This window comes from Choloepus didactylus, chromosome 8, assembly GCF_015220235.1.
Source record: "Choloepus didactylus isolate mChoDid1 chromosome 8, mChoDid1.pri, whole genome shotgun sequence".
NCBI lineage: Eukaryota > Metazoa > Chordata > Mammalia > Pilosa > Megalonychidae > Choloepus > Choloepus didactylus.
In genome coordinates this window covers 42,265,922-42,291,746 of record NC_051314.1, presented here as the reverse complement: position 1 = coordinate 42,291,746, position 25,825 = coordinate 42,265,922, and the positions used below count along the sequence as shown (strand labels likewise).

Below are 25,825 nucleotides of genomic sequence, written 5' to 3'. Positions count from 1 at the left end.
GTCAGATCCCAGAAGGGAAAAGCTTTTTTCAAAGTTAATGCCCTTAATTGCGTGTGTGTGGTTTTTTGTTTTGAAATCCAAAAGCATAAGACAAGTAGCAAGAATAGCATGATGAATTTCTGTGTTTCCGTTATCCAACTTAACAATTACCCACATTCCACAAATGTCTTGTACATAGACAAAGTTATACATGAAAAATGCTACTCATTTGCTTATGTAAAAACAAAGTAAATTTATGCAAAAAAAGAGGAAAAAGAAACTAAAAGATAAATGTCCTATTTTTCAGATCTTTAAAAAGCTGACGGAAAAGACTCCTGCTATTAATTAATAAGATAGAGACAATTATACACTAATACCCAACCTGAAATGCAATAAAAATTAAACATAAATAAATAATAAGCCATGTTCAATTATCTCAGAAAATAGTTACAAATTTAAAATAGCGACTAAGAAAAATATCTTGCAAACACAGTTCACTTTGGAGCAAATTGAGGGAGGATGAAACCTTTCAAAACTTCTCTAGAAGTAAACAGCACAGCTTTGAAAGGTCCCAGAATAATTTGCTTGGACTGGTAAGAGTTGTGGCCATAGGGCCAGCGATAGGAGGAATAAACGAGATCCCCATGGGAACCCAGTTCCATATTGCCGAGCAGCAGAGTGCCATTGCAGAAGTCTGTGCACTGGAAAGAGAAACAAAAAATAAAAAGAATGCAAAAGAAAAAACACAGTGATTACTGTTTGCAGTAGATATAGTACCTAGAAAACAAAAGAGAATGAAATGAGAAAAAAACAATTAGAAACAATGAGAAAAAAATCAAAAAGGAGACTGATAACAGAATTCTAATTTAAAAGCAATAGTTATTCAATATACAAACTATAGCCAGTTAGAACCTTTATTGGATAAATAGGTCCATTTTCTGTAGGAATAAAATGGAAGAAATGTTAACAAGAATGTTGTAAGGTCTATTATAAAGAAAACTTTAAAACCCTACTGAGACATATTAAAAATCCTTGAATAAGTAGAAAGATATAACTTGTTTGTGGAAAACAAAATTTCACATTGTAAAAATGCTAATTCTCTCTAAGTTAATGTATTGAATCAATAAAACCTGAAGTAAAGCAATTTGAAAGTAAGATGTTAACTTTGATCTGATAAAATAAACATGGAACTAGCCAAGAAAATAAAGAAGAAAATTGGGGATAAACCCTACCAAATATTAAAATATTATAGAGCTACATCAACTAGAACAGCTGGGTGCTAAAGAAATAATAGATCTATGACTCTCAAACAGTGCTTTAGAATCTCCTAGAATACTTGCCAATTTTTCAATTTCTCTGGGAGGGGAGGGAGGATTCAAACCTCTAAAAATTCTGATTTACTAGGTCTGAAATGAGCATGGGAATATGCATTTCAATAACAGGACCCAGAGGTGATTTTCCTTCCCTAAACTAACTCACCAGCTTAACTGATGAACTCTAATTTCACTAAAAAATATACCCACCAATGCCCTCTAAACACAGAAAATTCAGAGCCAATGGACCACTCTGTTACATTCCCACAAATCTGTTCACGTGGTTAAAGTTCATTGTGTTCTTTCTCAGAACTGTTTATGCCTATTAACACTAAGTAATTACCTAATTTAATTAAATGTTACGTAAAACCATGAAATGCGCATTCAAAAAGAAGGTTGTTTCTAATAAAACTAAGTTTAATGTTTTAGAAAGGCACAATAGAAGTAAATTGCTAAAAAAAATTCTTTTAAATGGGTGTGGATGAAAAAACTGTAAGAGATTGTTACACAAATCATAAAAACTCTACAGGGATGATTGTATGATGTGTGAATAAATCTTAATAAAAAAAAAAGTAAACTACCAAAAATACCTTTCACACACATAGATACAAAAATTCTCTATAATTTATGAACTTAAACCCAGTGACAAACACGGAGATTAATAAAGGATACCCAAGTGTAGTTTAAAAAAGTAAAAATCTACAGGGATTCTCACTCAAATTATTCATAAATGTCTTTAAGTTCTTGACTCACTTTAAAGAAATATATGAGTATCATTAAAGCAAGGCTGGTGACACAAAAATTAAAAATAGATCGATAGCCAAAAAAAAAAAAAAAAAACCCACCTGAGTTCTAAATCAAGCACTTGCAAATTAAAGTGTATTTATATATTTTAAATTAAAATATTTAGGGTACCACCTTAGTTTTCCAGGCTGCTATGACAAATACTCTTCAATGACTTGGCTGAAACAAGAGGAATTTATTATCTCTCTCTTCCGAGGGCTAGAAGGCTTGCTTCCTCCCAGGATCAGTAGCATTCTGGCGCTGGCTTGCCACAATATTTGGGGTGACTGGGCATCCTGAATCCCTGCTTCCTGTCACACGGCAATGTCACCTTACACTTCCAGTTCCCACTGACTTCCAGCTTCCAACTCTTCCCCACAGCTTTTTCTCATACATCAGAAATATTTTTTTGCCTATAAAGGACTCAGTACCCATTTAAGCCCCACCCTCATTCAGCTGGGCCACACCTTAATTAAAATAACAATTTCAAGAAATTCTGTTTACAATGGGTTCATACCAACAGGATGCAGATCAAGACCAAGAACATGTCTAAATTGGGAACATAATGTAATCCACCACAGGTATGCATTTATTTTTTCTGATTCTCTAATTTAACTGCTTTAGTTTTTATTTTATTAACAGACTAAATATTATTTATAATCATTTTGGCTAAAGGAATGCCTTCTCTAATGCAAAAACCACAATTTGAGAAACATGGGATAGACAAATAGATCAATGAAACAGAATAGAGTACTCCAGGCACACAGTAAATTTGGAAAATATGTATTCCAAATAGATGGGAAAATGATAGATAAGTCAATAAAGACTGTTGGAAAACTGGCAAGCCATTTGAAAAAAAAATGATAAAGCTGGATCCTTTCCTTATTCTTATAACAAAATAAATTTGAAATGAAAAATAAATATAAATATAATAATTAAGACCATAAAATTACAAAAAAAATTAAATAATATTTTAATAGAATTTTAATGAGGGGAAGATCTTTTAAGGATGATGTTATATAGAAGCCATAAAGGAAAATATTGATACATTTTATAGTTTATAAAAAAAGTCAATGACAACTCAGCTAATAAATAACAAACCAGGAAAAATATGTTCAACATACATAACAAAGACTAAGTTCCTTACAAAAGTGTTCTATTAAAAATGACCAAAGGACATTACAAATGATTTACAGAACAAATAAAATAATAACCAATAAACATTTGAACCATATGCAGTCTCAGTCGTAATTAAAGAAATGCACGTTAAAACAAGAAATGAGATACCATATTTCCCCTATTAGATGGTAAATTAAAATGATTGCTAATGTCCAGTATTCACAGGGACTTGAGAAACTATGCATTCATACATTCAAAATAAATATTTTGGACAACAATTTAAATATACCTGTTAAATCCAAAGTGTGTATATATACTATGACCTTCCAGTTACATTCTAATAATTTATTCCATAGATACAACATCACAGGTGCCCGAAGCAATCATTTCCATATTGTTTGTAATTACAAAAAAAAAAAAAAAGTATCAACCTAAATGCCCTTTACTACAGGGACTAATTAATTAGTCGTCTTTGTCTCATACAATATGATACATTCAGATTTTAACAGGGAATTAGTGACATATAGAAGCAGAGATCAAGCAGTATTCTTACAGTGGCAAGAGCCACGTGCAGCTTCCAGACGTGCAAAACAAGCAACTCTAGGGTCAACAGGGCAGGCTGTGATGGCAGTAGCACCTTCACTGCCTGAAGCACGAGTTAGAACGGGGTTCCTAGCTGGTTAGCCTCACAGGCAACTTCACACACCCTCCCAGAGATCCTGGGAGCAACCCATTATAAATCCAGTTTCTGCTTAAATTAATTTAGCTGGCAGCTAAGAATCCTGACTAACGCAATTTCTAGTACATAAATACAGCCAAACCGCTAAAAACTGCTAAAATCTTAATACAATTTAAAAATTAAATAAATGCCCTACAGAACAAACCATCCCTCTCTGGACCAAAAGCTCCCCCCACTAGAGGTTAAGCAGGGTGAGAGCAGGAATCATGTCCACCTAGCCACAGCTAATTTCCTTAATGTATAATGATTGCCTTTAAATCAGTAAGAAGGTTATTGTTTAGATCCCAATGAAAATATGAGTAAAGAATATGGACAGTTCAAATTTTAAAAAGGAAAATAAAACAGAACTTCTTATAGGTAAAGAGTGTTTAATAACACTTAGAAATGAAAATGAATGTTGCAGTGAGAATATTGTTTTTCTCACTGACAAAGCATTCAAAAATCAACATTAGGTGGCGCAGGGATGCTGCAGCTCCTCTGTGCCCAGGCGAGGGCGGGAGTTCTGTGGCGGGTTGCGGGAGCTTGAACACCCTGGAGAAGAGGCAGCGTGGCCTGCGGAGGAGCCGGGGCCCACGGCGAGCGCAGGTTCCCCGGTGCCCGCGCTGCACAGCTGCGTATTCCGGGTACCCGCTCACCACGACCGGGTGCAGGCCTGGGTGGATTCCATACCCAGCTTCTGTTAGGAGCACGTGGTCCTGGCGGAGCTGTACCCCGAAGTCTTTGCCATGGCGCCCAGACTAGATATCCTGCACCGGGGCACCATATGGCAGAAGAACCTCAAGAGAATCAGCGATGGCAAGACCAAGACTAGAGCCTAGGTGCGGAACGATCCTGGAATCCCTAGAAGCAGAAAGGCAGTGGATGCCCCTCATGGCAGCATCCGCTCTGGGATCTGGCCAGGAGGAGGCGTCGCCCACGGCCCTCAGGGCCCCACCAGTTAGTACCGCGTGCTGCCCATGAAGGGACTCGTGCTGGGCCTCAAGGCGGCACTGACCATCAAACTAACTCAGGACGACCTGCACATCGTGGAATCCCTGGAGGGGCCTGCTGCAGATCCCCAGTACCTGACAGAGCTGACCCGCAACAGCCGCTGGGGGGACTCCGTGCTCCTCGTGGATTTGGCACACAAGGAAATGCCGCAGAATGTGGTGTCGGCCACCTCAGAGCTGAAGACCGTCAACCTGATCCTGGCTGTTGACCTGAATGTCCACGACCTGCTCATGCACCAGATGCTGGTCCTGACCCTGCGTGCCACCACAGCCAGGATGGGGCATCTCTTCAGGGAGCCAAATATACACCTGCCCTGCCTCTCTATTGCTTCGGTTTATAAAATAAATTTTATTTTAATTAAAGGGTCAGGAAAGATAGAAAAAGGCTCATTGTTGTTTTGCTTATTGTGACTTATTCCATTCGGCCAAGCGAGCTCCTTCCCTGGGGATGGGCACCACTGGGTACCAGTACTCCTCCTCGAGGCACCTGCCGTCTCCTTTGAAGGCCACCTCAGTGCTGTTCAAAGAAATTACCCAGAATTAGCATACCTGAGTGAGGCACGGAGAGAGCGGGCACCGGTGGCAAGCAGAGTCATCCTAGAAAGGAGAATTCGTGCTCTTGTCTGTTACAGCCCTTCAGGCGGGGAGTGCAGGCTGAGTTCCACAAGTCAATGTCATGTGCGAACCTGAACTTTCATCCAAATGACTTCCCCCAAGCTCAGAGTCAGAAAAGCAAATGTGTCACAATAAATGAGCTACTGATAAATACATTTAAAAAAACAAACAAACAAAAAAACAAACACAAATCCTAATTCTTGAGTCTGCTGATGTTTTTTTCCCCCAAGTTAATTTTTTGAAATTTATTTAAAGTTGCCCATAACCTCAGCCTGCTTGAGTGGGTCCGGGTCTTCGGGGTCGCCCCTTGCTGGAAACATCTCCAGTGCTTCTCCTGGGAGTGCCTTTGGTACTTCCAAAACATTCTTCGAAAATCCTCAGTAGACTTAAACTTTGATCCTTAAAGCACCAAATTGACTAAATGAAAAAAAGAAAAAGCCAGCTGGATCCAAACAGTGAACAACAAGGGGTGATGAGGCTAGGCAGGGAACACCACGTGGACTAAAGAGTCCTTACATACTTCTCAGCGGAGCCTCTCTGTGCCTTCGGGGCACCAAGACTTAGAGTAAGATTCAGCTACTGTCCTGACAGTGCAGCCTGGCAGGTTGGAACTAGAGGTAAAAATGCAGCTCAGTCGTTTGCATCAGAGCCATCAGGAAGCTGGGTGAGCTCAGCCCCTGCGCACTCTGATTTTCAAAAGAAATGTTCCAGAACCTTATCCACCCTCACCACCCACCATGGCTGGAACCCCTTCAGCTGGGTGAAGGATGAAAAAGGGCATCAGATTTGGGAATGGGTGGTGGTGATGGTAGCACAACATTGTGAATGTAATTAACACCATTGAAATGTATATTTGAAACTGGTTAAAATGGGAAATTTTAGGTTGCATGTGTTACCACAACAAAATTTAAGAAAGAAAAAAAAAAAAACCACAGAACTTGGCAACAACACGAAGTGAACTCTAATGTAAATGAGGGGCTATAGATATTAATATAATTATAATAATATGGGTTCATCAATTGTAAAAAAGGTATCACTAATGCAAAATATTAATAATACAGAAAACTGGTTGGGGGCTGTCTGGGAACTCTGTACTTTTCTGCCTGATTTTTCTGTAAACCCACAAATGCGCTAATAAAATATATATACATTTTTTTAAAAAACCTTTTAAAACAGTGAAGGCATTAAAATCTAAAAACATATATTAAAATTTTTTTAAAAGTGGACGTTAAACATTTTGGTAGTGCCCACCAAATTCCAAAGTACACATATTCTTTGTAAAGCAATTCTACTTTTCTTTTTATTTTTCTATAGACAGATTCAACAGGTACAAAATAACATGTGTACAAAAATATTAACTGCAACAGCATTTGATAACAAGAACAAAGCAATTTCTCCAAGACACACGTTAGGTTAAAAAGGTGAGATCAGAGAAGTTTATGTAGGATGAAGTTTGAACTGCATCTTCTGGGATTTAGATATGTCTAGGTATGTCTGGCAAAATGTGAAGGTTTCCTGCAGTAATCTAAATATATAAAGAACTGGGGATTCCTCTGAGAAGATATTTAACCTAGGGTACCAGAGAATACAGAAAATCTGTAAGCTTGGGCCAGTGTCAAAGTTTTAGTGGTATGAAGGGAGAGGCATTCTGAGCACAAAGTGAGAGTTGTCAGTTAGATGTATCTCCTGGCTGACCCCATCATTTCGTGGAAGGAAGAAGTTGCAACCATAAGTAAACAATGAAAAAGCTTTTTCAAAAAAAAAAAAAAAACTGCATAATTGGGGCACAAACATCACAGCTTTAGGACAAGCAGGGTGTTGAAGAGAGGTCTTCTCTGCTCTTCTTCCAATGTTCCCAAAGCATGCTGTTCATGCTTTGAGAACCCGGGAAAAATCAGATCTGCTAGGACCGTGTATACAAGACAGTAGGGTTTGATGTGAGAAAACAATGCAGTATGCAATAACAGTAACATAGAAGAAGTGAGTGTAACAGGTTAACACCAAAGGGCTGCTGGAGTAGGAGAGGGAGATATGGCTACCACACAGTAGCCAACAGGACTTCCTTCTGAGTAAACATGAGAACTACTCTAGAGTGCATTTGGGGGAAAAAATGACAAAAGCATGTGGTTTACGGTATATCCGGTATGACCCTATTTTGAAAAGTAAGACTTTATCTATAACACATTATAGATAAAGAAATGCATATAAAATGCATATATAGACAAATGTGGTCAGTATTAAGAATGGTTAACATTGGATGATTGAATTATGTGAAACTTCAATATTCTTCCCATATTTTTCTATGGTTTACAGTTTTTCTATAATTGAAAATTATTGCTTTACAATATTTAATGTTTTATATTCAGCAAATTGAAAATGTTAAGAAGATTTTCATCTTTGCTCTTATTTGGTAGGTAAAAATCATGCAAAAGAATTGGTCCTTTTTACAGACATCCAGAAGAATAGCTTTGGAAATTCAAAAGTTACTGAATTTTCCTATTTGCATTAGCATTTTAGTATAAGGCTCATTGCTATGTTCAACATTTGGCTTAAAGTTATAGAATAACAACCCACAAATTCTTTTTCTCTTGTTGTTAGCATACACATTTATCTACCAAATGAGCTTAACATTTTTTGTAAATAGAAAAGCTGTTTATTCCTTCAAGAATTATAAAGTTTCATTTTAAATCATATTACTATGTAAGATTATACAGATAGCTATTTCACTAGCTGAATTTTATCTTTTATTTACCATGCAGATGCAATGGAGCAAAATAAATAAATAAAAATTCTAGGCTATATAAAAATATTGCTAACATAACATTTATTCTCCATTTATATAGCAATGCAGGCACACTGCAGAGGAAATATTTCCATATGCCATGCATAAGCATCCTGTTTATTGATCCCTTAGGAGTTTTTCTGCTGTAATATGTTTGAAGACTGGGGGAATCTTTCTGTAGCCTTTCCCATGCTATTATATTTTTTCCTATTTTTAGAAGTTTTTATCTTTTCCTTTAAATCACAGGAGATTTCCATTACTAATTATTGAGTCATCTACTACTCTTAACCACTATTAAAATGGTTGAATATACAGTATTTGGTTACTAGATGTGATTTGCTTTTATATATCTATATTAATTTATTTGCTTTTATATATATATTTATATACATATTTTGTATATATATGTGTATATATATAGTGATTGCTCACATACCAAACTATCCAAAGATCCAAAGTGTACAATCAATTGCCCATGGAACCATCATACAGCTGTGCATCCATTAACACAATTTTTTTCAACTTTTAGAACATTTTCATTACTCCAGAAAAGAAATAAAGACAAAAAAAAAGGAAACTCAAATCCTCCCACACCCTTAACCATGCCCCCTCCATTACGAATCATAGTTTTGGTATAGTACATTTGTTACTGTTGATGAAAGAATGTTAAAATACTACTAACTGTAATATATAGTTTGCAATAGGTATATATTTTTTCCTATATGCCTCTCTATTATTAACTTGTAGTTATAGTGTCATACAATTTTTCAGTTCGTGAGAGAGATTTCTTATATTTGTATAATTATTCACGGACATTGTCCACCACAAGATTCACTGTTTTATACATTCCCATCTGTTAATCTCCATGTTTCCTTCTGGTGACATACATGACTCCGAGCTGACCCTTTCCACCACCTTCACATACCATTCAGCACTGTTAGTTATTCTCACAACATGCTAACATCACCCCTGTCCATTTCCAAATGTTAAATTCACCCTAGTTGAACATTCTGCTCATAATAAGCAACTGCTCCCCATTCTTTAGCCTCATTCTATATCCTGGTAACTTATATTTCATGTCTGTGAGTTTACATATTATAATTAGTTCATATCAGTGAGACCCTGCAATATTTGCCTTTATGTGTGTGTCTTATTTCACTCAATACAGTGCCCTCAAGATTTCTTCATCAACCCATTTCTTTTAAGATGGATTTGTTCACACACCATACATTCCACCCTAGGTAAACAATCATTGGTTCCCTGTATAGTCACGTATTTATGTATTCAGCACCATTGCCACTATCTATATAAGGACTTTTCTACTTCTTCCACAAAGAAGGAGAAAGAGTCAAAGAAGGCAGACAAAAGAAAAAAGAGAGAAACAAAAAAAAAAGGCAAAAAACAAAACTTGACAAATAGAAAGCAACAAAGGAAAGATAGCATTAACCTAAGTAGAATAGTCAAACAACATCACCAATGCCAGGAGTCTCATATGTTTCCCCTATTCCTCACCCCCTCCATATGCATTTAGCTTTAGTATATTGCCTTTGTTATATTAAAGGAAGCATAATACAATGTTTCTGTAAATTACAGTCTCTAGTTTGCATTAATTGTATTTTCCCCCCAATCCCACCCTATTTTTAACACCTTGCAATGTTGACATTCATTTGTTCTACCTCATGTAAAAACATATTTGTACCATTTATTACAATTATAGAGGACTCTAGTTTTCCCTGAGTTACACAGTCCAGCTTTTATCCTTCATCTCTTGTTCTGGTGTCCCATATGGTACCAGTCTTCCTCTTTCAACCATATTCACAGTCATCTTTGTTCAGTGTACTTACATTGCTGTGCTATTATCCCCCAAAACTGTTTTCCAAACCTCTCACTCCTGTCTTTTCCTTTCTGTCTGCAGTGCTTCCTTTAGTGTTTCCTATGGAGCAGGTATCTTGTTCACAAATTCTCTCATTGTCTGTTTGTCAGAGAATATTTTAAGCTCTCCCTCATATTTGAAGTATAGTTTTGCCAGATATAGGATTCTCAGTTGGTGGTTTTTCTCTTTCAGTATCTTAAATATATCACACCACTTCCTTCTTGCCTCCATGGTTTCTACTGAGAAATCCGCACATAGTCTTATAAAGCTTCCTTTGTATGTGATGGATCGCTTTTCTCTTCTGCTTTCAGGATTCTCTCTTTATCTTTGACATTTGATAATCTGATTATTAAGTGTCTTGGCATAGGCCTGTTCAGATCTATTCTGTTTAGGGTATGCTGTGATTCTTGGATCTGTAATTTTATGTCTTTCATAAGAGATGGGAAATTTTCATTAATTATTTCCTCTATTATTGCTTCTGCCACTTTTCCCTTCTCTTCTCCTTCTGGCACACCAATGATACATAAATTCTTGCTCTTTGTTTTGTCCTTAAGTTCCTGGAAATGTTGCTCCTATTTTTCCATTCTTTTCTCTATCTGTTCTTTTGTGTGTAGGCTTTCAGGTGCCTTGTTCTCCAGTTCCTGAGTGTTTTCTTCTACCTCTTGAGATCTGCTTTTGTATGTTTCTATTGTGTCTTTCATCTCTTGTGTTGTGCCTTTCATTTCCATAGATTCTGCCAGTTGGTTTTTTGAACTTTCAATTTCTACCTTATGTACACCCAGTGTTTTCATTATATGGTTCATTGCTTTTGCCATATCTTCCTTAAACTTTTTGAATTGACTTATTAGTTGTTTAAATTCCTGTATCTCAGTTGAAGTGTAACTTTATTCCTTTGACTGGGCCATAACTTCATTTTTCTTAGTGTGTGTTGTAGTTTTCTGTTTTCTAGGCATGGTTTCCTTGGTTACCCCAATCCGATTTTCCCAGACCAGAATGGGCTCAGGTCCCAGAAGGAAGAAATATTCAGTATCCAGTTTCCCTGAGGGTGTGTCTTGGAAAATTCATACACTCTGTGATGCCTCAGGTCACTGTGCTTTTCTGCCCAGCAGGTGGTGCCTGTCAGCCTATAACTCCAGACTAGTGTAAGGAGGTGTGGCCCATGGCTGTTTTCCCCCAGGCTCTGGGATCTGGTTCTGAATGGAAGGCAGTAGTAGAGCTGGCCTCACCCCTTTCCTCTTAGGGAAGATAACCCCCTTGGGGAGAGGTCATTAGCATTTGAATAGACTGCCTGTGCTGTCTCCACCTTTGTTTGGGTCAGAGCACTGGGAACTGAAAATGGCTGAGGCTTTCTCCACTGAGCAAAAAAGGGAAAGAAAGCCCCATTCAGGGCCAGTCTGTGGCCACCCTCCAGCTCTCCAAGGTCAGTCTTCACCCAAAGCCTCTGTGTGCTTGTCGGGGATTCATAGCTTGTATTGAGCAGTCCATGCTTGTTAATTAAAACCCCAGTTGGAGCTCAGCTGAGCTATATTTGCTTGCTGGGAGAGAGCTTCTCTCTAGCACCGCAAGGCTTTGCAGCTCAGGCTGTGGGGGGAGGGGTCTCCCAGCTTGGATCTGCAGTTTTTACTTATAGATTTTATGCTTCAATCTCGGGCATTCCTCCCAATTCAGGTTAGTGTATGATGAGTGGATGGTCATGTTTGTTCCCCCACAGTTATTCCATATTATTTACTAGTTTTTCCTGGTTGTTTATTAGTTGTTCCAGGAGGACTAATTAGCTTCCACTCCTCTTTATGCCACCATCTTAGCCAAAGGTCTGCAATTTGCTTTTGAATCTAGAAAACTGAGTTTAAAGGAAAACCAAAGATCCATGCATGTGTATATGTATGTTGGGGATTAAATCATGTCCTCCATAAAAGACATGTTCAAGTCCTAAGCCCCTGCCCTGTGGGTTTGAGCCCATTTCTAAATCAGAGCTTTGACTATGTTATTAGTTAAGGTGAGGCCAAACTGAATGAAGGTGGGTCTTAATCCAATGTGACTAAAGTCCTCATAAGCAAAGGAAATTCGTACATAGTCAGTGAGTGGAAACCAGAAGAGGAGACAAAAAGAGGCAAGTGGCCATGTGACAGAGGCACAGATTGAGCCAGCAAGAGAATGCTACTCACTGGAGAAAACATGGCCTGCCACTACCTTGATGCTGGACTTCCAGCCTCAGAAAATGAGGCAATAAATTCCTGATGTTGAAGCCTACCCACTCTGTGGTATTTGTCATAGGAGCCACAGCAAACTAAGACATTATGTGTATGTATGCATGTATGTATTTATAACAGGATATTGTAGTATTTATTCTTGAAAAAGTGAATAATTAAAGCAAAGTGAATACTGGGTAGGGAGAGCAGTGACAGGAACAAGAAGGGCTTTTCTGGGGAAGAAATGATGTTGGCATCAGGCAAAACAGATAAGGCTTGTTTTTGATTCCCTATGTGCTCTCTATGGTGCATACCTTTTAGTAATATTCCCTTATGTTTCTCAGGTGCTTAATCCCTGGAGATACTAGTAAGAAGAAAAAGCATTTATGGTCAAGAAATTTGGGGGAAAACTACATAATATATTGCTTTCTTGAAGGGTCAAAGGGTACCCTAGAATATTAAAGGCTCTGAGAAATCCTGTGGTGAATAAATCTGTTCAATTTTTCATAAATTCATTTTGCAGTGGAAATGTTTTAAGGTAATATTCAATAGCATCCATAGATATACATTCTCCAAACTCTTAATTCTCACATTTAGCTTTTAAACAATTCATAAATGATCTAATTTTCAGAACTATATTTTTCTGAGTTTTTCTCCAATTCCTTTTTTAATTCTTTGTATCATCCATATTTCTTGTTCTTTACTTGCTCTTTCACCTTTCTTAAGTCATTTTATTCATTATCCTATGTTTATTAAGTTCCTTTAACATATTTCTCATTCTTTCTTCCTTTTTCTTTTTTACTGATTAACTTTTTCAAAACCCTGAGCATTTGCATGCACCCTCCCTTCTATTTCAATTATTCATCCCCAATTTTTCCATGGTAAATTCCTACTTATTTCACCTTCCCCCCTCACACACACACCACACACATATTAACACAGATAAACAATTGCAAATGCACACAGTTAAGTGTATTCTCAGTGTGTTATCTTAGTTCTTGGTACTTTACTTATCACAGCACTTTTATGCAATTGACTGCATTTCTCTCTCATACTACAAGTTCTGAGAGGCAAGAACCATGGCTTCCCTTTTCACTATTTCTCAGAATCTCTCATAGGGCATAAAGTATGTACACAACAAATAACTGTTAAATGAATAAACAAATGAATGTTGCCACTAACACAGGAAAATGAATTATGACTATATTCTTTAAAGACTCTTGAACATGTTTAAACAAAGAATATATTATAAATCTTTCATTGTTTGAATGCAGTTGCTGATGTTAAAAGCTTACATTGTTGGGTTGGTCAATATTTTCCAGGATCAAATATATATAGAGAGAGAGAGACCATTGATTTCACAGAGACAGGTAACAGCACTTAGTTGTTTGGATTTAACAAATTCTTTACAAATATTAATCTGGATCAACCACTATTGGAGAAGTGATCTTGTACTGATTGACATATCTACTCATACCAGAGAAATCATCAAACCTTTTTTGTGTATGTATTTAAAAATATTGTATACTTGTTAATAAAGAACAGGCACAAAAATCCCCCAAATAAATTTGAAACCATCTATATTTGAATGAAAAATGTATGGTTATTAATATTATATATTTGCTTTATTTAAAATAACAAATAAAACATGATATAAAGACCTGAAAAGTCAATTGACTTAAAGTAGTTCACATCTAATTGCAATACAGCCCACACAAAATTTTAAACACAGAAAAAAACAATATAATAAAAAAAATCTTTGAGAAATGCATCACTTCATTCCAAGAAAATATTAAATATTTATTGTGGCCTGATAGTCTGATTCATTTGGGGACTCAATAGTTAATCACTTTGGAAGCTTCAGATTCTTTATAAATTGCAAAGTCTTTTAGTAATTGCTTTACAAATCCTTAGTAGCATAGAATCTACAGACTTTATATATCAAGGGAAATGAATACAAGTTAAGAAAAATGAGTGCTTTAAAATGAATAAACTAAATCCCAAATGTTCATATTTTGAAATGTTTGCTCTTAAAAAAGGAGACCAGTGTGATGACAGGGAAGCAAAAAATAATACCATCTATAGACATAAAGTATATGTATGAACAGTATAATGCCAACAGAGCAAAGCCATTGCCAATTCCTCTTTTGAAGATATTAAATATGCATCCTATTCACAATTGATATAGGTAAAGAAGGCAGCAATAATTTACACAAAAGAAATTTGCATATTATAATTTCAGTAATTTATATCAACCTTATTCTCCAAGTATATAAGAAGTGTTAAAATTCATCATACAGTGTCTGCCAGTTTGGATGTATTATGTCCTTCAAAAACACCGTGTTCTTTAATGCAATCTTGTGGGGGCTGACATTTTAGTGTTGATTGGATTGGAATCTTTGGATCAGGTTGTTTTCATGGAGATGTAACCCACCCAACTGTAGATAATACCTTTGATTAGATTATTTCCATGGAGGTGTGGCCCCACCCATTCAGCATGGGTCTTGATTAGTTTCCCAGAGCCCTATAAAAGCTCAGACAAAAGGAGCTCAGGGCAGCTGCAGCTTAGAGAGACATTTTGGGGAATGCCGTTTTGAAATGCAACCTAGGAGCAAGCAGACACCAGCCATGTGCCTTCCCAGCTCACAGAGGTTTTCTGGACATCAATGGCCTTTCTCCAGTGGAGGTATACTCCTGTTTATGCCTTGTTTGGACACTTTTATGGCTTTAGGACTATAACTTTGTAATCAAATAAATCCCCTTTATAAAAGCCAATCCATTTCTGGTATTTTGCATAATGGCAACACTAGCAAACCAGAACAAAAACTCCTTTATTTGTGCATCCTCCAATTGTAATAATCATAATTTTGCGGATAATCATAATTATTATTAATTATACTTGTCTCATACTTAAGTACCAAGCACTTTACACATACAATCTCATTTAATTCTTTTAATAGCTTTGTTTATTTTATGATCTCCAACATCATGTAATAAGTGACATAAAAAGTTCAACTGCATAAAATATGAAGTTACAGTATTAAAAATGTAATGAAATGACTTGGTTAAACATGTACAAGAGGGGAGGAGGTTGGGATACAAGATACAGACATACCAACTTAACTTGTCACCACCTGGTGACAGTTGTCAACCCTGGCTTCAATATCTTTATGTGTCTGACAATTGTGGGTCCTGTGGATGGCTTGGACTTCTAGGTCATAGGGAGCAATTTCAGGATTCAATTCCAGTGCTCCTTTCATCAATCAAATATGGTGTGATTAAACTGAGAAAATTCTAGAGACTTGGGGACTCACTCTCCTTCCCTTTTCCCCAAATGGGCTAGCCTGCTATTTCCCCACCAGACCTTTTCCTCTTCTCCATATACAAGTGTGGCTATCTTTCACATGTAATATTAAGAAAGTAAGCTAGACAGAGGAAAAGAACCCAATCCAATGGCATTATCTGAATTTATGTTATTGCTAGGTGTTCTGGTTTGCTAATGCTGCCATTTGAAAAATACCAGAAATGGATGGCTTTTATAAAGGGGGTTTATTTGGTTACAAAGCTACAATCTGAAGGCCATGAAAATGTCCAAATTAAGGCATCAACACAAGTATACCTTTACCAAAGGAAGGCCATTGGTGTCTGGAAAACCTCTGTTAACTGGGAAAGCATGTGGCTGGCATCTGCTGTTCCCAGATTGTGTCCCAGCTCCTCTCTCAGCTCCTGTGCATTCTACAAAATGTTACCCTTGGGGTGTTTTGTACTCTCTTAGCTTCTCCAGAGCAAACTCAAAGCTAGCGTAAGTCTGCTTTCAATGGCTGTCTCCAAAATGTCTCTCTCAGTTGCTCTCCAAAATGTCACTCACAGCTACTCTAAGTTCCTTCTCTTTGTGAGCTCTTTTATAGGACTCCAGTGATTCAATTAAGACCCACCCTGAATGGGTGGGGTAACACCTCTATAGAAATTATCCAATCAAAGTTCTCACCCACAGTTGACTGAGTCACATCTCCATGGAAACACTCAAAGGATTCCAACCTAATCAACACTAATATGTCTGCCCCCACAAGACTGCATCAAAGAACATGGCATTTGGGGGCACATAACATATCCAAACAGGCACACTAGGTATTATAATATTATCAAACCTCATTTTTAAAAGCATGAGATTAAACTTGCCCAAGATCATTCAGCAAGTAAGTAGAAATTGGCAATTACTAGCAAGCTTCTTTTTTAGCATGTAACAGAAATTAACACTAGTTAGCTTAAGGAATCACAATATAGAAGAAAAGGAGTGTATTATAAGAATGCAATTGAGAACAAAGGTCAGGTGTAAGCTGGAACCAGGGAATGGAGAACTTTAGGGGAAAAAGAAACCCTTCTGCTCAGCCTCACATCTTGTCTTCCCTTCACATGTCTTCTTCATTCTGCTGGTCTTTAATGTCATTTAATCTTCACACTGTAATCCTCAGATGCATCCAATGCTCTGCTCATAATATGGTTTCCAGACCTGGCCAGCTCCACCACCCAAATGGCCATTTTTTGGACAAATTCCAGTTGTAATTCTCCCTCTTGAATGTAACTTTCAAAACAGGTTATAGCAACTTCCAGGAAAGATGGTGGAGTAAGGAACTGCAGTACTCACTCTTCCTCCAAAAACAGCTGGTGGACAAGCAGAAACTGTCTGAAACAACCAGCCTGGGGGTTCCAAGATCAGGGAAGCATTATATTGTATCCAGGGAAAAGCAAGATGAAGAAACTGAGACACTGCAATAAAGAACTGTGTGTAAAGTACTCATTGGAGACTGTCGGCACCCAAACCCTACTCCTGAAGCTAGCCACCTCCAGTCTAGCTCCTGGCTGGGTGCTGCCAAAGGAGAAGGAAGAGAAGCCCTTTTCCTCTTTTCCTCAAAAATGGGAGGTGGGTGCACAGCCAAGTACTGATCACAGATTTTGATTGGAAAATTGAGATCAGTAGGTTTCAGGTTGAGCCCCGGTTTTAGCCTGTCTCAGACAGGGTCCACCACCATGGCCATTGTTTCAATCCCACTCCCAACATGGAAGAAGGCTTTGTAAGTTCAAAGATGCAAAGTACCCTTAGGACTGCAGGGAAAAGTTTGCTGAAGATCACCGTTTGCTGGGCAAGCTAGGAAAGTGCAGCTTTCAGGGAGCCATCAAAAAGGCTTTTTAGAGTCTTTCCTGACCCTCTCCCCAGGGCTCTTTGTAACTGCTCTGCACCCCTTTGTGGGTTTCTGGCCCTGTTCTGGCAGGGAAATACTGACTTGGGAAAGTCCTCTCTGGGCTGAACTTCCTCCCAGAATTCACTCTCCAGGCAAAAGCAGCTAGAGGCAATGAAAGGAGAGTAAATAAAAAGACAAATAACCCAATTTTTAAATGGGCAAAAGACTTGAGTAGACATTTTTCCAAAGAGGAAATACAAACAGCTACAAAGTACATGAAAAGCTGCTCAGCATCACTACATTAGGGAAATGCAAATCAAAACCACAATGAGATGTCATCGACACCTACCAGAATGCCCATTATTAAAAAAAAAAAAAACAGAAAACTACAAGTGTTGGAGAGGATGTGCAGAAATAGGAACACTCATTCAATGCAGAATGGTGCAGCTGCTGTGGAAGACTGTTTGGTGGTTCCTCAGGAAGCTAAGTATAGAATTGCCATATGATCTGGCAATCCCACTGCTAGGTATATAACCAGAGTAACTGAGAGCAGGGACTTAGACACGTGCATACTGACGTAATTGCTGCATAACTCACAATTGCCAAAATACGGAAGCAACCCAGTGTCCATTAACCAATGAATGGGAAAACAAAATGTAGAATATACATATGATGGGATATTATTCAGCTGTAAGAAAGAATGCAATCCTGATGCATGTGACAACATGAATGAACCTCAAGTATATAATGTTGAGCGAAATAAGCCATACACAAAAGGACAATTATTGTATAAGCTCACTGATATGAACTAATTAAAATAAACAAACTCATAGAGTTAGAATGTAGAATATAAGTTACCAGAGGACAGAATGGAGGTAGAGAAAGGGGATCTGATGCTAAATTTGTGCAGAATTTGCATTTAGGTGATTGTAAATGTTTGGAAATGGATAGTGGTGGTAGTAGCACATTATTATGAGAGTAAACAACAGCAGTGTAGTATGTTGCTGAATGTCATTCAAAGGTGAAGATTTAGGCCATGTATAATACTAGGAGGAAAATTAGAAGATAAAACATGGGACTGTGTAACACAGTGAACCCTGTTGTGGATGATGGACTGTGATTAATAGTACAAATATAAGAATGTTCTTTCTTGAATTATAACAAATGTATGACACTATTATAAGGTATTAATAATGGAGTGGCATACAGAAAAAATTCATCTAATGTAAACTATGGAGTACAGTAATATTTTAATATTCTTTTATCAATTGTAACAAAGGTATTACACTAATGCAAAATGTCAACAGTAGGAGGGTATATTGGAATGTTGTGTTTTTTACATGACTTTTCTATAAACCTACAACCTCTCTAATTTAAAGAAAAAAACAATAATTTTAACAAACTTAAAAATGGAATATAATAATTTTAAAAGAGGCTGTCCAGTCCAGAGAATATTTAGATATGTACCTCTCATGACCTTATATTCCTATTAATCTAATCTAAGGTTTGGTTAACTCTTAAGCAGGCCTAAGGGAACAAAATACAATTGGCTCAAATTGAGGTTATGGTAAACTAAAATTTGCAGTCACTTTAACTGCTATCAAGGCTCATTCTGGACAATGACAATTCATTTTCAAACCAAAATACTGACTTTAACATTCATCGTCTTTAAATGTTGCCTTGTTTGTTTCAGCCTTGCATTTAAACTATTGAGATCATTAAGAATTTTGATTCTATCATCCATTATATCATTTATCCCACCTGGGTTTCTGTCAGTTACAAACTTGGGTAGCACAGTTTCTTTGTCACCTTCCAAGTCATTGATTAAAATGTTGAAGATTAATCAATAGCCCTTTATTACTAAACTGCTAAACCAGCTACAAATTGATCCTTGATTTGACCAATATATCTATTTTTCCACAATGATAAAATATATTTTGTCATACTCCTCATATATCATCAGCTTCAATTATTTATGAGGGTTTTTTCTATTATTTTCAAGGTGAAGATTTTTTTAATGGATACGGAAGTTAGAGACCCACTGAGACTGAGGCATCTGTCTTAACAATATAAATGTAAATGTATTGCAACACTTAATGTATTTCTTGCAATATGTAACTATGGAAAATAGAATTCAACTCCATTTTGAACCAAATAGATACCAATTTTTATTTTTAAATGTTGACGTTTTAAATAGATGCCAATCTTAAATTATTCACCCATTTTTCTGTGCCAATGAAAATAATGATTATTAAAAGTTTTAAACATAATACAGAGAAAATTATTTAAATTGTGAGTGACTAATTTGCACTTTTCTGTGTGCGTAATTTGAAAATCTTGAAGAAATGAATATTTTTTCTGGTTAAATATAACTTACCAAAACTTACAAGAAATGACAGAAAGTCTGAAGAGACAATTTCAAAGTAAAGAAGTGTTTAAACCATCGGAGAGATAGTCACCCCTCCAAGAAAAAAAGCATTTGTCCCAAATGGCTCCACAAGAAAACTTACAATGCAATTTAACCTATTCCAGACAAGAGAAAAGATGTAAATTTTTCTAATTTTTTTTCTGAACTATATCAGAAATCAGTTTCCTTCACACACATAAAAAACAACCATTAGGAATACATAATGAAAGAAATGATTCCAATTATAATATCAGCAGGGTGATAAAATACCTGGGAATAAACTTAAGAAGGTTATGCTACAGTAATAAATGTCCCAAACCTCACTGGTTTCCACAAACAAAGGTTTATTCTTCATTCAAATTTCTTGTCCTTTTGGGGTGGCTGCTTTTCCATTTGGGGACTTAGGTTGAAGCAGCATTGCCTATCTGGAACATTTTGGCCTCATGGCAGAGGGAAAATGCTGATTGTCTCAATTTGTCAGGCTGCTATGACAAATACCTCACGGTGGGTTAGCTTGAACCACAAGCATTTATCAGCTCATGGTTTTGTGGATAGAAGAAATCCAAAATCAAGATATCAGCAAGGCTTGCAGTCTCCCCAAAGATTGTGGCATTCTGGTGCTGGCTGCCAGCAATCCTTGGGTTCCTTGGCTTGTATCTCTGCCTCCCATCACATGGTGATGTTCCCTCCTCTCTGGCTTCTGTGACTCCTGCGTTGTCTTTATAAGACCTCCAGTAATATGGCTGAAGACCCATCCTGATTCAGTTGGCCACATCTTAACTAAAAATAACATCTTCAAAAGGTCATATTTGTGGCAGTTGGGCAAGATGGCAGCATAGAGAGGAGTGGAAGCTAAGTAGTCCCCCTGTAACAACTACAAAAAACCAGAAACAACTACCAAATAATCCAGAATAACTGCAGGGGGACAAACGAGACCATCCACTCATCATATACCAACCTGAATTGGGAGCAATGCCCGAGAACACAGCATAAAATCTGTAAATAAAACCTGCAGATCCAAGTCGCGAGACCCCCTCCCCCATAGCCTGAGCTGCAAAGCCTCATGGTGCCAGAGAGAACCTCTCTCCCAGCAAGCAAATATAACTCAGCTGAGCTCCAACTGGGGTTTTAAGTAGTGAGTGTGAACTGCTCACTACAGATATGAATCCCCAAAAAACAGACAGAGGCTTTGTGTGACGACTCACCTTGGAGAGCCGGAGGGTCGCTTTGGACTAGATCTGAAGGGCCCAGTGGAGAAAGCCCCAGTCATTTTTAGTTTCCAGGGCTGTAACTCAGAGAAGGGTGGAGACAGCACAAGCAGAGAGCGAGACCATTGAAATGCTAATGACCTCCACCTGGGGGGTCTGTCTTCTCTAAGAGGAAAGGGGTGGGGCCCTTTCCACTCAGAACCAGATCCCAGAGCCTGGGGGAACACAGCCATACCTCCTCACACTAGTCAAGAATTATAGGCTAACAGGCATCACCTGCTGGGCAGAAAAGCACAGTGACCTGAGGCATCACAGGGTGGAGCAATTTTCTAAGACACACCCACAGGGAAACAAGATACTGAATATTTCCCCCCTCTGGGACCTGAGCCTGTTCTGGTCAGGGAAAACCTGATTTGGATAACCAAGGAAACCATGCCTAGACAACAGAAAATTACAACCTACACTAAGAAAAAGAAAGTTATGGCCCAGTCAAAGGAACAAAAGTACACTTCAACTGAGATACAGGAATTTAAACAACTAAAGCTAAATCAATTCAAAAACTTTAGAGAAGATATTGCAAAAGAGAAAGAGGCTGTAAAGGAAACACTGGGCATATATACAGCAGAAATCGAAAGTTCAAAGAAACAACTAGTGGAATCTATGGAAATGAAAGGCACAATACAAGAGAAGAAAGACACAATGGAAACATACAACAGCAGATCTCAAGAGGCAGAAGAAAACATTCAGGAACTGGAGAACAAAACACCTGAAAGCCTACACGCAAAGGAGCAGAAGGAGAAAAGAATGAAAAAATATGAGCAACATCTCCGGGAACTCAAGGATGAAACAAAGTACAATAATGTATGTATCATTGGTGTCCCAGAAGGAGAAGAGAAGGGAAAAGGGGAAGAAGCAATAATAGAGGAAATAATTAATGAAAATTTCCCATCTCTTATGAAAGACATAAAATTACAGATCCAAGAAGCGCAGCGTACTCCAAAGAGAAGAGATATGAATAGGCCTACGCCAAGACACTTAATAATCAGATTATCAAATGTCAAAGACAAAGAGAGAATCCTGAAAGCAGCAAGAGAAAAGCAATCCATTACATACAAAGAAGCTTAATAAGACTATGTGCTGATCTCTTAGCAGAAACCATGGAGGCAAGAAGGAAGTGGGGTGATATATTTAAGATACTGAAAGAGAAAACCCACCAACCAAGAATCCTATATCCAGCAAAGCTGTCCTTCAAATATGAGGGAGAGCTCAAAATATTTTCTGACAAACAGACAATGAGAGGGTTTGTGAACAAGACACCCGCCCTACAGGAAATACTAAAAGGAGCACTACAGAGTGATAGAAGACAGGAGTGCATGGTTTGGAACACAATTTTGGGAGATGGTAGCACAACAATGTAACTACACTGAACAAAGATAATTATGAATATGGTTGAGAGAGGAAGGTTGGGAGCATGTGAGATACCAGAAGAAAGGAGGAAAGATAAAGACTGGGTTTGTGTAACTTGGTGAAATCTAGAGTATTCAACAATTGTGATAAAATGTATAAATATGTTCTTTTACGAGGGAAAACAAGCAAATGTCAACCTTGCAAGGTGTTAAAAATGGGGAGGCATTGGGGGAGGGATGCAGTCAACATGAACTAGAGACTATAACTAATAGAATCATTGTATTATGCTTCCTTTAATGTAACAAAGGTGATATAACAAGGTAAATGCAGATAAGGGGGGGGGATGGGGAGGCATGTTAGACACTTGACATTGGTGGTATTGTCTGATTCTTTACTCTACTTTGATTTAAGGTTATTTTTCCTTTTGCTGCTTCCTAGCTGTCATTTTTTTTTCCTCTTTCTTTTGCCTCTCTACCTTCCTTGATTCTCCCTCCTGCCTTGTGGAAGAAATGTAGATGCCATTATATAGATAGTGGTGAAGGTGGTGAACACATAAATATATGACCATACAGAGAATCATCGATTATTTACTTAGGAAGGAATGTATGGTGAGTGAACAAAACCATGTTAAAAAAAAAAAATGGGTTGATGACAAAACCTTGAGGGCAATATACTGAGTGAAATAAACCAGACACATAAGGACAATTATTGCAGAGTTTCACTGATAGGAACTAAATATAGTATGTAAACTCATTGACATGAAATATAAGGCACCAAGATAAAGGACGAGGCTTAAGAATGGGGAGCAGTTGCTTAGTATGAACAGAATGTTCAATTAGGATGAACTTAAATGTTTGGAAATGAACAGGAGTGTCGGTAACAAGATGTGAGAATAACTAACAGTGCCGAATGGTATGTGAATGAGGTGGAAAGGGGAAGCTCAGAGTCATATATGTCACCAGAAGGAAAGTTGGAGGTCAGAAGATGGGAATGTATAAAACTGAATCCTATGGTGGGCAATGTCCATAATCAACTGTACAAATACTAGAAATCGCTTCCATGAACCAGAACAAATGTATGACAATACAATTAGAAGTTAATAATAGAGGGGCACGTAGGGAAGAAATATATACCTATTGCAAACTATATACTACAGTTAGTAGTATTTCGACATCTTTTCATAAGCAGTAACAAATGTACTATACCAATACTACGAGTCAACAATTGAGGGGGGGGTTGGTTAGAGATAGGGGAGGATTAGAGTTTCCTTTTCTTTTTTTCTTTTTTCATCTTTATTTCTTGTCTGGAGTAATGAAAAGTTTCTAAAAATTGAACAAAAATTAAGTGTGGTGATGGATGCACAGCTGTATGAGGGTACCCAGGGGCAAGTGATTGTACACTTTGGATCTTTGGATAATTGTATGGTACCTGAACAATCTCAATAAAAATGAAAAAAAAAAAGAGAAAAAAAAAAGAAAAGAAAAAAAGGTCATATTTTCAATGGGTTCACACCCACAGGGATGTGGATTAAGATTAAGAGGATGAGTTTGTTCATGTACATAATTCAACCTACCACACTGATGTTCTTAAATTTTTGCCAATAAATAGCGTATGTTGCAACTGCCTAAAAGGTCAAAGCAAGTGAAAAAGCCAAAACTGGTGTCAGTGGGATGAGGAATTTAATTCTTCACAAAGATGAATAGTGAATAATTGGCAATAACAACAGCAACAACGTTTACTACCTGAATCAATTTTAACCCTATGTACAGTCTTATCTCACTTATGCATATGTATACATGTATATAAGTATATAAGTATATAGGATAAAAACTCAAACAATTGAGCAAAACAAGTGATAGAGAAACAAACAGCTTCTAGTTCAAAAGAAGAGATTGAGTGCATGTATTTGTCTCTCTTTCCACCTGACACCATTAAAATGACAGTGGAGGAGTACGTAAAGAAATAACTCCAAATACCCATCAGGAAAACAGAAAAAACTCTAAGTGTTTCAAACAGAAAGGGGGTCATTACAAAAAAAAAAGAAGTTCACAAAATAATTGGAAGGTCTTAAAGAGCAAATCTCAGGAACAAATAGCTACTACTTCTTTAGGTTACACAACAACAAACCAAACTCAAGATACCAGGAAGCTGCCACCTGAGTTCACAAAGCCATAGTTATTCTACCACCACTAATCTGGTGACTGGCAGTAGAAAAAGCAGTGGCTGCTGCAGAAGCACTCTTTTGTTGCAGCCTACTGTGAATCCAAGATCAGGAATGGTGTCTGCTTCCCTTCCTCTTTCCATGAGTGCATCTTATTAGAAGAACAAATTTTATCAGAACCTTTGAACCAAAGTATTCTAAACATGTAGTTCCCAAGCTTTCAGTGCCTTGTAATAGAGTAGAAAACAGTGGAAATGAATGTTGATCAACAAAAAACATTTCCATAAGAGCAGAGAGATTGGGAAAGAGGTCATTATTGACAACCATTTTTAGAAGATGAGAATCAGATGGAAGCGTTCTGATGAATGAAACAGAGTGGAAAAGGCAGCAGCTTAGAATATACAAATAATTGTGCTGCAATGGGTGAGGGAGCCCATTCTTCCAGTGTAATTATGGACGGCCGTTAGACTAAGGGTGGGTAGTTACGGAAGATAAGTGTGAGAAAGAGACATTAACTGAATGTCTTTCCTTTAGCCACTGGGCCATTTGCTTCCATCTACACACTCTTAAGCGCAGAATCAATCAGAAAGCTTAAACTAGGCAAAAAAATTAATTTATTTTCTCTAAATGAATTGAAATATCTGTGCGACGGTAAGTTACACAGCTAACACCCCAGAGCATATCCCTCATTATGTAATTATTTGGGAGGCAAGCAACCTTCTGTAGATTGAAGAAACATGGCTACAATATTTTGTAGCTTTTCCCACAAGAAGTAGATTTTTTTTTCCATCCTTTGAATCTGGACTTGTAGCTTTCTTCAACCAACAGAATAGAGCAAAAGGGCCACTGTGTGAGTTCTTGTAGCTCCTGTCATCATCCTCTTGGAATACATCTCCCATTAGGTGAAGGAGCCCAGCATGGAAAACCACATGGAGAGGGCCCCACCATCCCAACCTTTCCAGCTCTGCCAGCTGAGGCCCAAAACATGTGAGCAAAACCCTTTTGACCATCCATCCCAGCCGAGCTGCCAACTGACTGCATCCACATGAGTGATTCCAGGTGAGCCTAGAAGAAGAATGTG

The 25,825-nt window shown here is 37.5% G+C and overlaps 1 pseudogene; it reads left to right on the top strand.

The window, feature by feature from the left end:
* Positions 1-623: 623 nt before the first annotated feature.
* Positions 624-5,466, top strand: LOC119542611 (annotated as a pseudogene).
* Positions 5,467-25,825: the final 20,359 nt, after the last annotated feature.